At 38.6% G+C, this 16,325-nt stretch overlaps 3 pseudogenes; 2 read left to right on the forward strand and 1 right to left on the reverse strand.

Moving 5' to 3' along the window:
* Positions 1–7,677, reverse strand: part of LOC129063186 (meiosis-specific coiled-coil domain-containing protein MEIOC-like) — a 61,454-nt pseudogene extending 53,777 nt beyond the window's left edge.
* On the forward strand, positions 1,469–3,232 carry LOC129062920 (phospholipid-transporting ATPase IF-like; annotated as a pseudogene).
* LOC129062923 (phospholipid-transporting ATPase IF-like) lies at positions 3,409–4,216 on the forward strand (annotated as a pseudogene).
* Positions 7,678–16,325: the final 8,648 nt, after the last annotated feature.

Below are 16,325 nucleotides of genomic sequence, written 5' to 3' on the forward strand. Positions count from 1 at the left end.
CAACTGGGGTGTGAGACAGACCAACAAACCAGGGTTCCAAGGCAGGAAACTAAAGCCTCAAAACCTCTGGCTATAAAAACCCGTGGGAGTTGCAGCAGCAGGAGATACTCCCAGGCTCTCATAAGAGTCCATTGGAGAGGCCCACAGGATCCTAGAACATACGCAAGCCCACCCACCTGGGAATCAGCCCCAGGGCAGCACCTGAAAGGGCACAATCCACTAGTGGGAAGCAGGGAAAGTGACTAAAAGCAGGGCGAGAGCCAAGAATGTGTCATTGTTCCCTCTGAACCTTCCCCACATACAGCCCCAAAACACAGCAAAGTTAGTTACCCTGTCCTGGTGAATACCCAAGGCTCTGCCTCTTACAATGTAACAGGTGTGCTGAGACAAAGAAATATGGTCCAATGAAAGAACAGATCAAAACTCCAGAAAAAAACTAAGCAACAAGGAGATAGCCAACTTATCAGATGCAGAGTTCAAAACACTGGTAATCAGGATGCTCACAGAAATGCTTGAGTACAAATACAAAATAAAGGAAGAAGTAAAATCTTTATAAAGTGAAATAAAGAAAAATATACAGGTAACCAACAGTGAAGGGAAGAAAACTGGGACTCAAATCAATGATTTTTAACAGAAGGAAGAAACAAGCATTCAACCAAAATAGAATGAAGAAACAAGAATTCAAAACAAATAAGGAGAGGCTTAAGAACCCTGGGACAACTTTAAATGTTCCAACATCTGAATCATAGGGATGCCAGAGGGGAAACAAAAAGGAGAAAGGTATTAAAAACTTATTTGCAAAAGTAATGAAGAACTTCCCTAATCTGACAAAAGAAATAACTTTCAAGAGATCCAGGAAGCCCAGAGAGTCCCATGGAAGTTGGACTCAAGGAAGCACACACCAAGACACATCATAATTACATTACCCAAGATGAAAGATAAGGAGAGAATCTTAAAAACAGCAAGAGAAAACGAGAGAGTTACCTACAAAGGAGTTCCCATAAGACTCTCAGCGGATTTCTTAAAATAAACCTTGCAAGCAAGAAGGGGCTGACAAGAAGTATTTGAAGTCATGGAAGGCAAGGGCCTACATCCAAGATTACTCTATCCAGTAAAGCTATCTTTTAGAATGGAAGGGCAGAAAAACTGTTTCCCAGATAAGGTAAAGTTAAAGGAGTTAATCATCATCAAGCTCTTACTATATGAAATGTTAAAGGGATTTATCTAAGAAAAGAAAGAACAAAACTATGAACAGTAAAATGACAACAAACTCACAAATATCATCAGATGAGCCAGAAACAAGAAACCAAAATAAACTAAGCAAACGGCTAGAATAGGAACAGAATCTTAGAAATAGAGATTACATGGAGGATTATCACTAGGTGGGGGTGAAGAGAATGGGGGAAAAAAGTACAGGGAATAAGCAGCATAAATAGTAGGCACAGGATCTGGGTGACAACGATCAATAATGAAGGTGGCTGCAGCACAGCGGCAGGTTCTGCTGTATCAGGTGGGTGTGTCACCAGTGTCTCAGCTGTAAGACCTCGGGGTGGCTCTGTGAGATGGGGACCTAGCGCAGGGAGTGAAGTGGGGGCGGCAGGAGCAGCGAGCAGAACTTCAGCCAGAGGGGCTGATGAACTTTCCCCTCTGGCTCATTGGCCTCCACCTGCAGCTCCTCAGTCTCCACATGTTGTGGGATGGGAACAGCAATGGCAGGGGCATGTGGCACTTGATCTAGCAGCAGCTAGAACTGCCAAATTATTTTAGAATCTGAGAAGTTTGTGATGAAAGAGAAATTGGAAATCCTTAAAAGAGAGTTTTGACCCACCTCATCAAAGCGACACAAGAACTATTTACATAACCAACAGGTTTCCTCAGAATGGCCTTTATACACCTCAGAAATTTATAGATAACGAGATCATTTCATCTAAGTATACTGTGTGGAATTTTGTTCCAAAGAACTTACTTGAACAGTTGAGAAGAGTGGCAAACTTTTATTTTCGTATTATATTTTTGGTTCAGCTTATGATTGATACACCTACCAGTCCAATTACCAGCGGACTTCTATTATTCTTTGTAATAGCAGTAACTGCCATAAAACAGGGATATGAAGATTGGTTAAGACATAACTCAAATAAAGAAGTAAATGGAGCTCCTGTTTATGCTGTTCAAAGTGGTGGCCTTGTAAAAGACAGGCCAAAGAACATTTGGGTTGGTATCACTATTTGAGTAGCCAAAGATGAAATTTTCCCTGCAGATTTGGTGCTTCTGTCCTCAGATCAAGTTGATGGTTCTTGTCACATTATAGCTGCAAGTTTGGATGAAGAAACCAACCTGAAGATACATGTGGCAGTTCCAGAAACAGCAGTATTACAAACAGTTGCCAGTTTGGACACTCTTGTAGCTATAATAGAATTTCAGCAACCAGAAACCGACTTGTACAGATTCATGGGATGAATGATAACTCAACAAATGGAAGAAATTGTAAGACTTCTGGGAACAGAGAGTCTCTTTCTTCATGGAGCCAGATTAAAAAAAAAAAAAACGCAAGAGATTTTTGGTGTTGCTGTATACACTGGAATGGAAACAAGGATGGCATTAAATTACAAAAGCAAGTCACATAAATGATATGCAGTAGAAAAGTCAATGAGTATTTTTGATAACTTATCTAATAATCCTTATTTCTGAAGCCATCATCAGTACTATCTTGAAATATGCATGGCAAGCTGAAGAAAAATGGGGTGAACCTTGGTATAACCATAAAACAGAACATCAAAGAAATAACAGTAAGATTCTGAGATTTATTTCAGACTTCCTTGCCTTTTTGGTACTCTACAATTTCATCATCCCAATTTCATTATATGTGGCAGTAGAAATGCAGGACTTTCTTGGATCATATTTTATTGGCTGGGATATTGATCTCTATCATGAAGAATCAGATCAGAAAGCTCAAGTCAAAACTTCTGATCTGAATGAAGAGCTTGGACAGGTGGAGCATGTGTTTACAGATAAAACTGGCACACTGAAAGAAAATGAGATGCAGTTTTGGGAATGTTCAATTAATGGCATAAAATACCAAGAAACTAATGGTAGACTTGTATCTGAAGGACGAACACCGAAATCTGCAGAAGGAAACTTAAGTTGTCTTAGTAGTTTATCCCATCTTAACAACTTATCCCATTTTACATTCAGTTCTTCTTTAGAACTGGTCTGGAAAATGAAACTGAACTAATTAAAGAACATGATCTCTTCTTTAAAGCAGTCAGTCTCTGTCACACTGTACAAATTAATAATGTTCATACTGATGGCATTGCTGATGGTCCCTGGCAGTTCAACCTTGCACCCTCCCAGTTGGAATGCTATGCATCTTCACCAGATGAAAAGGCTCTCATGGAAGCTGCTCCAAGAATGGGCATTGTATTTATTGGCTGTTCTGAAAAAACAATGGAAGTTAAAACCCTTGGAAAACTGGAACAGAACAAACTGCTTCATATTTTGGAATTTGATTCAGATCATAGGAGAATGAGTGTAATTGTTCAGGCACCTTCAGGTGAGAAGTTTTTATTTGCTAAAGGAGCTGAATCATCAATTCTCCCTAACTGTATAGGTGGAGAAATAGAAAAAACAAAAACAAAAAAACAAAACCAGATATCATGTAGATGAATTTGCTTTAAAAGGGCTAATAACTCTGTGCATGGCCTATAAAGAGTTGACATCTAAAGAGTATGAGGTAATAGAGAGATGCCTATTTGAAGCCAGGACTGCCTTGCAACAACGGGAAGAGAAATTGGCAAATGTCTTCCAATTCATAGAGAAAGACCTGATATTACTTGGAGCTACAGCAGTAGAAGACAGACTACAAGACAAAGTTTGAGAAACTGTTGAAGCATTGAGGATGGCTTGTATCAAAGTATGGGTATTCACTGAAAATAAACATGAAACAGCTGTTAGTGTGAGTTTATCATGTGGACATTTTCACAGAACCGAGAATATTCTTGAACTTATAAACCAGAAATCAGACAGCAAATGTGCTGAACAGTTGAGACAGCTTTCCAGAAGAATTACAGAGGATCATATGATTCAGCACGGGATTGTGGTGGATGGGACCAGTCTATTTCTTGCACTCAGGGTGCATAAAAAACTATTTATGGATGTTTGCAGAAATTGTTCGGCTCTATTGTTCAGAAATTGTTCAGCTCGTATGGCACCACTGTAGAAAGTCAAGGTAATAAGACTGATAAAAATCTCACCTGAGAAACCTATAGCATTGGCTGTTGGAGATGGTGCTAATGGTGTAAGCATGATACAAGAAGCACATGTTTGCATAGGAATCATGGGTAGAGAAAGAAGACAAGCTTCAAGAAACAGTGACTATGCAACAGCTAGATTTAAATTTCTTTCCAAGTTACTTTCTGTTCATGGTCATTTTTATTATATTAGAATAGTTACCCTTGTATAGTAGTTTTTTTAATAAGAATGTATGCTTTATCACACCCCGACTTTTATATCTGTTCTACTGTTTGTGTTCTCAAGAAACATTGTATGACGGCATGTACCTGACTTTCTATCAAGACACTAGTAAATACTATCAATAAACCATGAAAATTTTGGACCATCCTGGGTTTCAGTCATGCCTTTATTTTCTTTTTTTTTTTTTGGATCCTATTTTCTAATGGGGAATGATATATCTCTCTTGGAAATGGCCAGATGTTTGGAAACTGGTCATTTGGCACCTTGATCTTCATGGTCATGGTTATTACAGTCACAGTAAAGATGGCTTTGGAAACTCATTTTTGGACCTGGATCAACCATTTGTTACCTGGAGATCTATTATATTCTATTTTGTATTTTCTTTGTTTTATGGAGGGATTCTCTGACAATTTTCAGGCTCCCAGAATACGTATTTTGTATTTTTTAGCTCCTATCAAGTGGCTCTGTTTGGTTTGCCATAATCCTCATGGTTGCAATATGACTGTTTCTTGATATTGTGAAGAAAGTATTTGACAGGTAGCTCCCTCCCACAAATACTGAAAAGGCACAGCTTACTGAAATAAATTCAAGTATCAAGTGCTTGGACTCCGTGTGCTGTTTCTCAGAAGGAGAAATAGTGTACACATTTGTTGGAAGAATGCTGGAACGAGTAATAGGAAGATGTAGTCTGACCCATGTCAACAGATTATGGAGTGCATCGGATCCTCTCTACACCAATGACAGGAACATCTTGACTTTCTCCACAATGGACTCATTTACTTGTTAAAAGAGCAATCAGTACTTTGTGGGAGCCATTTCAACTCCTTTCCTAAAATTCAGTGTGATCATCCTGGTATGGCCACACTAGCTCTGCAGAATTACTTTCTGAAATCTCTGGAGTAGTTCATACCCACTCAGTTATAATGGCAAACAAACAAAAAGCATTAGCATGAACCATTCTCATAACTCTTTTTATTGTTGTTGTTGTTGTTCTTGTTGTTGTTGTTAAAAGTGTTGCTCTCATAACTCTTTAATTGAAACTTGACCATGTTGAAATTGGTGAATAAAGAGACATTTTCCATCTTTCCTTGGTATGTCCCTTGTGCTTATGGGACTCTTAAAGGCATTTCAGCCTCTTGCTAAGGCCACATATTTTAATATCAAGGTAGAAAAGAGAAATAACTTCTGGTTAATTGTATTTTTGAGTATTAGCTTAGTTATTGAGTCTTCTATTTAAGTCTGCTTTTGTAAATTAATGTTGAAAAGTTTGCCTTGAAAACTCTTTTTTTATTAGAGTTATTTTGAAGTTTTTCATGGGAAAAGTAAATGTGAATAGTAAGGAATTTTGGTTCCTAAGTGACCCATGTTGTTAATTCATTAGTGCTTTCTAAGTTCATAGAGAAAATTAGGAGAATGCGTTTCTAACTATTATTTGCTGCACTATGGGTAGTAAATATATACCAGTACCAAACAATGTACTGGAACACAACCAATAAAGTTAACTGTATACATGCAAAGGGTGTATTATATCTTATTCATGAATCAGAAATCAGTCCACCATATTTCAAGTTGATGTTTACTAATATTTTTATTACAGAATATAAAGTGGGTAAATTAGGTACCATTAGCATATTATTATTTAATGTGTTTATTTTTGGATCTTTTGCATTTTTTAATCTGGTTTATATATTTAAATTTGCTTTTTCTCTATCTGAAGACTCTATAGTATTTTTATGACATTTGTAAAGTTCAACTATATCAATAAAAAAAACAATTTTGGACAGCTAAAAATATAGTAGGCACAAAATATACAGGGGGATGTTAAGAATAGTATAAGAAATGGAGAAGCCAAAGAACTTATATGTACAACCCATGGACATGAACTAAAAGGGGGGATGCTGAAGGGCACAGGGGTACAAGGTAGAGGGGGATAAAGATGAGAAAAAAATAGGACAACTGTAATAGCATAATCAATAAAATATACTTAAAAAAGTTGAAACCTCCTGAAGATGTGGCTGAATCTGACAATAAATTCACTGATTTAAAATACCCAGAAACTGGGGTGTTAGCTTTAACAAACTGTTGCTTTTCCATAACATTAGCAAAATCATTATTAGTTGGAAAAACTGTACTAGGTTTTAGTCCATATTCTGATTTTAAACCAAAATCAGCATTAAATGTTTCTTCCTTTGCAAACTGTTTTTCTGTCTGGTGTGGTACAGTTTTTGGAAATTTGAAATTCAGCTGGTCCAGTATTATTTCTTCCATTTTTTTTTCTGATTTACTGCTTTAGCCTGAAATAACTGGTATCTAATACCTGCTTTTATAGTTGGTGGTTCAGGTGTGCCATTGGCTCTTCTTTTTTTCTTTTTACTATCATGGACACTAAAATTTGGACACTTGTTAAACTTAGACATATTAAAATTAGCATATTTTGGGTATCTACAATAATCTGAATTTTCAATGTATCTATTGAACTGGGAAATAAATATCTGTAAGGTGCTTCAAGACTTTTAACATACATTTTCTCTTTTCCAAAAGGGTATCAATTCCTGATTCTTTTATGATGTCAGACAGGCCAGCCTGTGGTGTAAAACATTTTTTGACAAATGGGTATTCTTGGAATGTTGTCTTAGCTGTATCATTTATCTGAATATTGTAACAGAATGATCACTTTATGAGGGTTACTTTCATTGCTCTTCAAGGTCTAAACAGTAAATCCATAATAAAGTTCAACTATTTTGTGTTCTGGTGTGAGATTACTATTATGCATGTATTGCTTTTCCACTGCTATTGCATTCACCATTATGAAAACTTGATGAGAAATGGCTGTATGTTTTGGCCTTTTGGTTTCTGTTAACAGGTCATGATGATCTGCAATTCTGCCTGTGTTCATTGGCCAGACTGACTTTAAATTGGAAGAGCAGGTCCCATCATTAAATTATGACTGCCTCTTATCTTGTTCTTTCAAAATATTAGATGCAAGTCTATATAAGTCTGTTTCACTGATATAGCCATGTCTTTCTGTTTGAATCCTGTTCTTTACATTAATCTGGGAATTAGAAGGCTGCTTCATATCATCACCATAAGTAGACCATGGTGCATAGAAAAGTGAATAATCTACAGAGCTTTAATATTCAGTTGATGAAGAAAGTGGAGAGGGGTCTGCTTTAGGTCAACTTTTTTCACTCTGAGGTTTGTAACCATCACAGAGAAGTGGAGCCAGTCAACCTAAGTAGACACATCCCTTAGTCTACTACTGGCATTAGCACTGAGGTTCCAGCACCGCCACGGAACACCACCTTGGGCTCCATGGGCCTCCCAGCCCTTCTGGGACTTGGTACAGCTCCTGGTGTATGGGAGAATAAAGGGATTTGTGGAGGCCCAGCTCCCTCAGCCTGCATACCACCAGTGCCACCTTTGTTACCACCCTTCAACTTGCTAGAACAGGTCTGTGGTGGCGCTGGGGTTGGGAAGGCGGTGGGAGGGCAGAGCAGGGCTGCTCTTCTTGAATAGCTTTAAACATTTCCCTCGTTGTTGCTATCCAAAATGCTAAACTAGTAACACAGGTCTTCTGATTCACAGCTGGATATGCTTAACCCATCCTAGAAGCTTGTGTTTTGTGCTTTTAAATTATTTAAACCTGCCAGAGAAGTCTGAATCTGTTTCATCTTCACCTTGTCTTTTATACTATTAATTTTTTATCTTACGGCATTCCCATTTGTCCTCATGGGCATGCTTATGGGCTCATATAGCCTTAGAAATTATTGTCTCGCATTGAAAATTCTGCCTTGGGGCTTCTAAAGTACTGGAAAATCTTCAGGGACCCTTCTCTTCTAGGCCAGTTGAGTAGATTCCCTGGATCTTTAGAAGAATTAGAAACCCACCTGACAGTAATTCCCTCTACTGCACACACTGCAGCTGCATTCTGGCAATTTAATGTTACATGTGAATTTTAGTTTATATTATTTAAAACATACACTTCCATACTATCAAAATGTCCTTCCTTTCGCTGATGGTGCAGATGTTATATGTGTTAAGTTAAAAAGTGTTATATGTTATAGCAGTGTAACTACACATAGAGTTCAGTATGATGCTGCTAAGAGAGAAGCATTGTGGTATGGTGCCAGCATGCTGGCAGGGGTGCCAGAAGCCCTGCCCCTTAATTGTCTGACCTGGCACCTTGCTGGATGATGAAAAAACTTTAATTGAAATATCAGATTTTTCCTATTCTTAGCATACACTCTTAAGATAGCCTTCTCTGAAAAAGCAGAATTTTCTCAGTTTTATGTTAATTTTTTTTTCAACTTCCAATGTGGCTTGACATGAAAATTCTGATCGTACAGAAACAAAGAAACCATCATTAGGGAGAATACACTTGCCTGTACCTTTATCAAAATTTTGAAGAAATATATTTCCCAAATATAAAACATGACCATTTTCCTCCTGCTGGAATCACACATGTGCTGTATAGACAGAAGCTTTTGCTGCTTATCACATTCATGTCCTAATAAAGCTAGTCTCAGTCAAACAGGATGACTGGCACACATTGGAAGAACTGGTCCCATCGCTCATGTGCATGAGTGACTACACAGACCTCCACTACAACTTTCTACAATATATCAGAATAGAACAAAATAAGTAAACTTGGCATTGAATGTTAAAATAGTGACTAAGCATTTGACAAGTTGCCATTATGTACTGCTAAGTGGGAAAGAATGGTTACAAAACAGTATGTGTTATATAATTCCATTTGTATTTTAAAATACACACAGAATACAAGACTAAAAGGAAAGAGAAAAATGCTTTACTGCTTTGGTTGGTACCATTAAAATGACATAAAAACTGTCATTATATCTTTCCAATGTTCCTTTATAAAGTAAGTACAAATACAGCAGATATTCTTAATCTCAATTTTTGAACAAAAGTTAGCTTACTACATTTTAACTAAATTATTCTATATGAATACAAGCAAGCCCTAAACCTCAGGAGCTTTCAAGGCACACTTTTCTTACTCACTCACTTGGTATGTAGGCTGTACTTCTTGAACGGCAGCTCAGCTCCTGGCTGCAGGTAGGTTTTCTAGATCTTTTTCTGGGACTAAGGCCAAAATAGTGGCTGCTAACTGGGACTTTTATTTTTATTCTTTTTTATTTTGCTTATTTTTTAATGTTTAAATTATGTTCATTTTATTACTGTTTCCATTTTTCCCTCTTTGCCCTCCTTCATCCATCCCACCCCTGCTCCCACAGTAAATTCCCACTCTCTTGTCCATGTCCATGGGTCATTCATACATGTTCTTTGTCTAGTCCCTTCCCCTTATTTCCACCATTGCCCTCTTTCCCCATCCCCTCTGGTCACTTTCAGTCTGCTCCATGTTGCCATGCCTGTGGTTTATTTTGTTCATTAGTTGATTTTGTTGAATAGATTCCACTTATATGTGATATCATATGGTGTTTGTCTTTCACCGATTGGCTTTTCATGTAGCATAATATTCTCCAGGTCCATCCATGTTGTTGCAAAAGGTAGGAATTTCTTTTTTCTTCTTTTCTTTTCTGTTTAAATGCAGATTGGTTTTATTTATTTATTTTTTAAATGTCAAAACTCAAATAAAATATTAAACATATAAATTTATTATAAAGTTTCAGCAATTAAAACATGAAACCAACACAGAAATAATCAAGTAGATCAATGAAATAAAATGAACATTCTAGAAACAAACATATATCTTTAACAATGTGATTAATTGATACTTCAAATCAATGGGGAAAATAAGGCTTATTCAACAAAAATAGTGCATGGACCACTATTACTTGAAATAAAACAAATATAGAGCCCTATTTCACACATTATACAAAAGATATTCAGGTGAGTTAAAATGCAATGTGTAAAATCTAAGGAGTTTTAAGAGAAAATACAAAATAATATTTTTCTTACTTTGAAGTATAATATTCAAACCAAGAGCTATAAAGTAAAATATTGACAATATGAGTATATTAAACTTTTAAGACCGTGTGTGTGTGTGTGTGTGTGTGTGTATGAAAAGTAGTAGAAGAAGGGATTTACAACACATCAAAAATGTTTAGAGTGGGGAGGAAAGATGGCAGGGGCGTGAAAGGGAGTCACGCTGACCTCCTCCCAAGAGCAAACTGGAATTGTAACTAAATAGTGAAGAAATCACCTGGAAAACAATGGAACGATAAAGGGAGAGGAGCCTTGCAGCTGCGGACAGACAGTGGAATCAACGTTCACACATCTGAACAGGTGAGAAGTGCAGTGGAGGCTCAAGAGGGTGGGCTGGGATCCCATAGGCACCTGCCCCAGAGGGACACTGAAATGGCCAGTTGGATCCCCCTGAGAAGAACAGGGCCTGAACCATAAACAGGGACCCCTAGACTACAGTAGCTGAAACCAGAAAAACACAGACAAAACGCAACCCGGAAAAGCTTAGGGGCGCTCTCTGCCAGAGACAGGTGGCTGGGGATGAAAAGAGACATATAAAGGGCAAACGCAAAAATTTGGAGTGGCAGCCACCCTCCTTGATCTCTGGGTAGATCAAGGCAGCGGAGTGGGCTGCTGCCTAGGAAAAGATTGGTGAGGAAAACTTTGTGAAGAGAGCTGAGATGGCAGCCGGCGGAGCCCCAGTGATAACTCACCTCCCACCCTGCAGCTACCATCTCACTCAGGCATAAGGGAATCAATTAACCTGCCTTTTGTGCACCCCGCACACAGCTTCTGTGCATGTGAGCTGCGGGGCTAAGTGTAGACAAGCTGAAAGAAATAGAGGATCCCTGGCCAAAGGGGTCACACAGCTGCATAGAGAGCCTTGAAAAGAGACTGGAGATGGAGGCATTGGGGAAAGAACGGGAGGAGGAACCGGGGAGTCCTGATTCGCCCCCTATTCTGTAGTATCCATTTAGGGCAGGCAGGCCATGTCCCCAAAGAGGCAGAAGCTGGCACGGGAGCCAGAAGATGTGCAGTTACAACACAGTCCACAGAAATAGTGGATCCCCTAGATGAAGGGGTCACAGAGCTGCCCAGAGACCTTGAGGAGAGACTGGAGACAGGATTAACCGGAGAGTCCAGGAGCTGACTTCTTCCCATTTCCATAGTCTCCATTGTGTGGGCAGGTCACACCCCCAAAAAGCCAAAAAAGGAAAAGCACACAATAGAAGACCCTAAAAGGACCATTGTCGGGAAGCGCGCCTGGGTAACTGGCTAGCTCCTGCGGTCCGTCAAGGATGCCAACTCAGGCCAGGACAAGGGCACCTGCCCTGGTTGAGCGTGAGCACGCCCAGGATCGGGGGAGCCAGCCATGGCTAGCACAGGCGCTCAAGTGAGTCAGGGTGAGAGTGCAGATCGATCCACAGAAATAGTAGATCCCGGGCAAGAGGGTCACAGAGGTGCCCAAAGATCCTTGAGGAGAGACTGGAGACAGAGGCATTGGGGAGTCCCGGTGCTGACTCTTCCCCTGTCCAAGATCTCCGTCTGGCTTAGGCAGACTACCCCCCTGAGGGACAGCAGCCTATAAGGGAGTGATAGTCCCGCCATCAGGAGACACTGCTCCACCCTGTGGAGCCTAAGCCTGACAGATGAGAACAGAGTGACCAGATTGACAATCACAGGAAACACATGCAGACAGTTGAAACCTGGGAGGCTCAACCAAAAGGCCCAAGGTAAGAGACAGTCAACAACTGACAACATCAGACACAGACACAGAAATAAAAGTAAAAAAAAAAATTAATTAATAAAAAGATCCGCCTACTATGATAGAAATTTAATCCACAGTCAGAAACTCTAGATGGATCAATTGAAGCAGAAGCAAAAACAAACAAACAAACAAACAAACAAATAAATAAAAATAGACTGTCACAAAAATGGGAAGAAAAAGAAGTTCCCCCCAAATGAGTGGAAAAGGGGAATCCCCACAGAGGGAGCTAAATGAAATAGAGGCAAGGGAACTATCAGATACTGAATTCAAAACAATGGCTCTAAGAAAGCTCAATGAGCTCAGCCAGCTCAAAGATAACTATGAGAAACTGAAGAGAAACTATCAGGAACTTACGGCAAACTATATCAGCCTGGAAAAGGACATAGAAACTATCAAGAAGACACAAGAGGATATGAAGAACACCATATCTGAATTGAAGAACACAGTAGAAGGAATTAAAAGTGGGCTAGATGAAGCAGAGGATCGAAGCACTGAGATGAAGGACATGGTAGGAAAAAAACCCTTCAGAAAGAACAAGAAATGGAAAAAAAGACTCAAAAAGAATGAAAAGGCATTTAGGGAAATTCAGGACAACCTGAAATGCAATAATATTTGCATATTAGGGATACCAGAGGGAGAAGAAGAGGAAGAAGGGATAGAGAATTTTTTTGAAAAAGTAATGATGTAAGACTTCCCCAATTTGAGGAGAGAAAAAGGTCTCAGAGGTCCAGGAAGCACAGAGGGCCCCATTCAAGAGGGACCCAATGAGGCCCATGCCAAGACACATCATCATTAAAATGGCAAATATCAAAGACAAAGACAGAATCCTAAAGGCAGCAAGGGAGAAACTGGTAGTAACACACAAGGGAGCCCCAATAGGGCTAGCAGCTGACTTCTCAACAAAAACACTGCAAGCCAGAAGTGAATGGCAAGAAATATCCCAAGTAATGAAAAGGAAAGGCCTACAACCAACGCTGCTCTACCCAGCAAGGCTCTCAATTAAAATAGAAGGGGAAATAAGGAGTTTCCCAGACAAAAGAAGGCTAAAAGAATATGTCTCCACCAAACCAGCACTAGAAGATATGCTAAAGGGACTGGTTTAAGAAGATGAAGGAAAAGAGTGAGAAAGAGAAAAACACAGGTACAAAGAGAAAAAATGAATAGGTTTCTATCGGTAATAACTCTCTGTGTAAATGGACTAAATGCCCCAATCAAAAGACACAGGATAGCTGAATGGTTAAGAAAACAGGACCCACACATATGCTGCCTACAAGAGGCCCACCTCAGAACAAAAGACCTGCAGAGATTGAAAGTAAAGGGATGGAAAAAAAAATATTCCAGGCAAATGGGCAAGAAAAGAAAGCAGGGGTTGCAATACTTATATCAGACAAAATAGATTTCAAAACAAAGGCCATAAAAAAAGACCCAGGGGACACTTTATAATACTTAAAGGAAGACTCCATCAGGAAGACATAAACATTGTAAATTTATATCACTCAACATAGGAGCACCCAAATACATAAAGAAAATCTTGGAGGACTTCAAAAAAGATACAGAGACCAACACACTGATAGCAGGGGATTACAACACCCCACTGTTAAAAATGGACAGGTCTTCCAAACAAAACATCAACAAGGATATTGTGGAGCTGAAAAACGCACTGAATCAAATGAACTTTACTGACACTTATAGAAACTTACATCCCAAAGAAAGAAAATACACATCCTTTTCAAATGTGCATGGCACTTTTTCAAAGATAGATCACATGATAGGACACAAAGCCAGCCTCAGCAAATTCAGGAAAATTGAGATAATATCAAGGTTTTTCTTGGATCACAAGGGCCTGAAACTAGAAATCAACTTCAAAGAGAAACCTCAAATACTGGCAAACTCATGGAGACAGAACAGTACACTGTTAAACAAAGAATGATTCAATAATGAGATAAAAGAAGAAACCAAAAAATTTCTGGAAACAAATGAAAACAAACAGACAACAGTCCAAAACCTATGGGACACAGCAAAGGCAGTCCTGAGAGGGAAGTTCCTAGCAATACTGGCTTACCTAAAAAAAAGATAGAAATTTCAAATAAAAGACCTAACCCTACAACTTCAAGAACTGGAGAAAAACAACAAATAAATCCCATAGCAAGTAGAAGGAAGGAAATAATCAAGCTCAGACCAGAACTGAATGACATAGAGAAGAAAAGAAGAATTCAAAGGATCAACCAATCCAGGAGCTGGTTCATTGAAAAGATAAATAAGTCGACAAAACTTTAAGCAGACTCATCAAGAAAAAAAAGGGAGAACACCCAAGTAAATAATTTCAGAAATGAAAAAGGAGAAATAACAACTGATGTTACAGAAATACAAAGGATTGTAAGAAACTGCTATGAACAATTATATGCCAAGAAATTTGAAAACCTTGATGAAATGGATACATTTCCAGAAAAGTATAATCTTCCAACACTGAAGAAGGAAGAAACAGAAAGCTTGAGAAGACCAATAACAGCTGGGGAAATTGAAGCAGTAATGAACAAACTCCGGGCACACAAAAGCCCTGGGCCAGGCGGTTTCACAGGAGAATTTTACAAAACATTAAGGAAGACTAACCCTTGTCCTTCTCAGACTATTCCAAAAAATCCAAGAGGAAGGAAGACTAGACTCTTTTTATGGGGTCAGCATCACCCTAATCCCAAAACCAGATAAAGACCCTACAAAGAAAGAAAACTACAGGCCAATTTCGCCAATGAACATAGACACAAAAATCCTCACAACATATTGGCAAACTGCATCCAGCAATACATTAAAAAGATTAACCAGCATGATCAAGTGAGATTCATCCCAAGGATGAAGGGTTGGTTCAATATATGCAAATAAATAAACGTAGTATATCACATAAACAAAAGGAAAGACAAAAACCACATGATCATCTCGATAGATGCAGAAAAAGCATTCGATAAGGTACAGCACCCATTTATGGTCAAAACACTCAGAAAAATGGGAATAAATGGGACATTCTACAACATAATAAAGACCATATATGAAAAACCTACAACAAACATCATACTCAAAGGGCAAAAACTAAAAGCTGTCCCACTAAAATCGGGAACGCGACAAGGATGCCCGTCTTCACCACATCAATTCAATACAGTATTGGAAGTCCTAGCCACAGCGGTCAGACAAGAAAAAGAAATAAAAGGCATCCAAATAGGAAAGGAGGAGGTAAAACTATCATGTTTGCAGATGTCATGATAGTTTACATAGAAAACCCTATAGACTCCACCAAAAAACTACTCAACCTAATAAGTGAATTTGCCAAAAAAGCAGGATACAAAGTCAATATTCAGAAATCAAAGGCATTTTTGTACACCAGCAATGAAAGAGAAGAAGAAGAAATCAAGAAAAAATACCACTCAATATAGCAAGAAGAAAAATAAGGTACCTAGGAATAAATTTAACCAAGGTGGTAAAATACCTGTACACAGAAAACTATACAACATTGGAGAAAGAAATTAAGGGAGACACAAATAAATGGAAACATATACCATGCTTATGGATTGGAAGATTTAATATCATCAAAATGTCCATACTACCCAGAGTAATGTATAGATTCAATGCAATCCCTATTAAAATACCAATGACATATTTCACAGACATAGAACAGACAGTTCAAAAATTTATATGGAACCATAAATGACTCCAAATACCCGTAGCAATTTTAAGAAAGAAAAACAAAGTAGGAGGGATCACAATACTGGACATCAAACTATATTACAAAGCCACTATACTCAAAACAATCTGGTACTGGCACAAGAACAGAACTATAGACCAGTGGAACAGAATAGAAAGCCCAGAAATAAGCCCAGGTCTCTATGGGCACCTAATATTTGACAAAGAGGGCAGAAGCATAAAGTGGAGTAATAATAGCCTCTTCAACAAATGCTGTTGGGAGAGCTGGACAGCTACATGCAAAGAATTGAAATTTGATCATTAGCTGACACCATACACGAAAATAAACACAAGATGGAGAAAAGACTTAAATAGAAGTCACAACACCATAAAAGTCCTAGAGGAGAACATTGGCAGGAAACTCTCAGATATCCCACGCACCATATGTCTCCTAAAGCGAGGCACATAAAGGAAA

The sequence above is a fragment of the Pteronotus mesoamericanus genome, unplaced genomic scaffold (genome assembly GCF_021234165.1).
Source record: "Pteronotus mesoamericanus isolate MK-2021 breed Mesoamerican mustached bat unplaced genomic scaffold, CSHL_Meso_final scaffold_85, whole genome shotgun sequence".
NCBI classification, from domain to species: domain Eukaryota; kingdom Metazoa; phylum Chordata; class Mammalia; order Chiroptera; family Mormoopidae; genus Pteronotus; species Pteronotus mesoamericanus.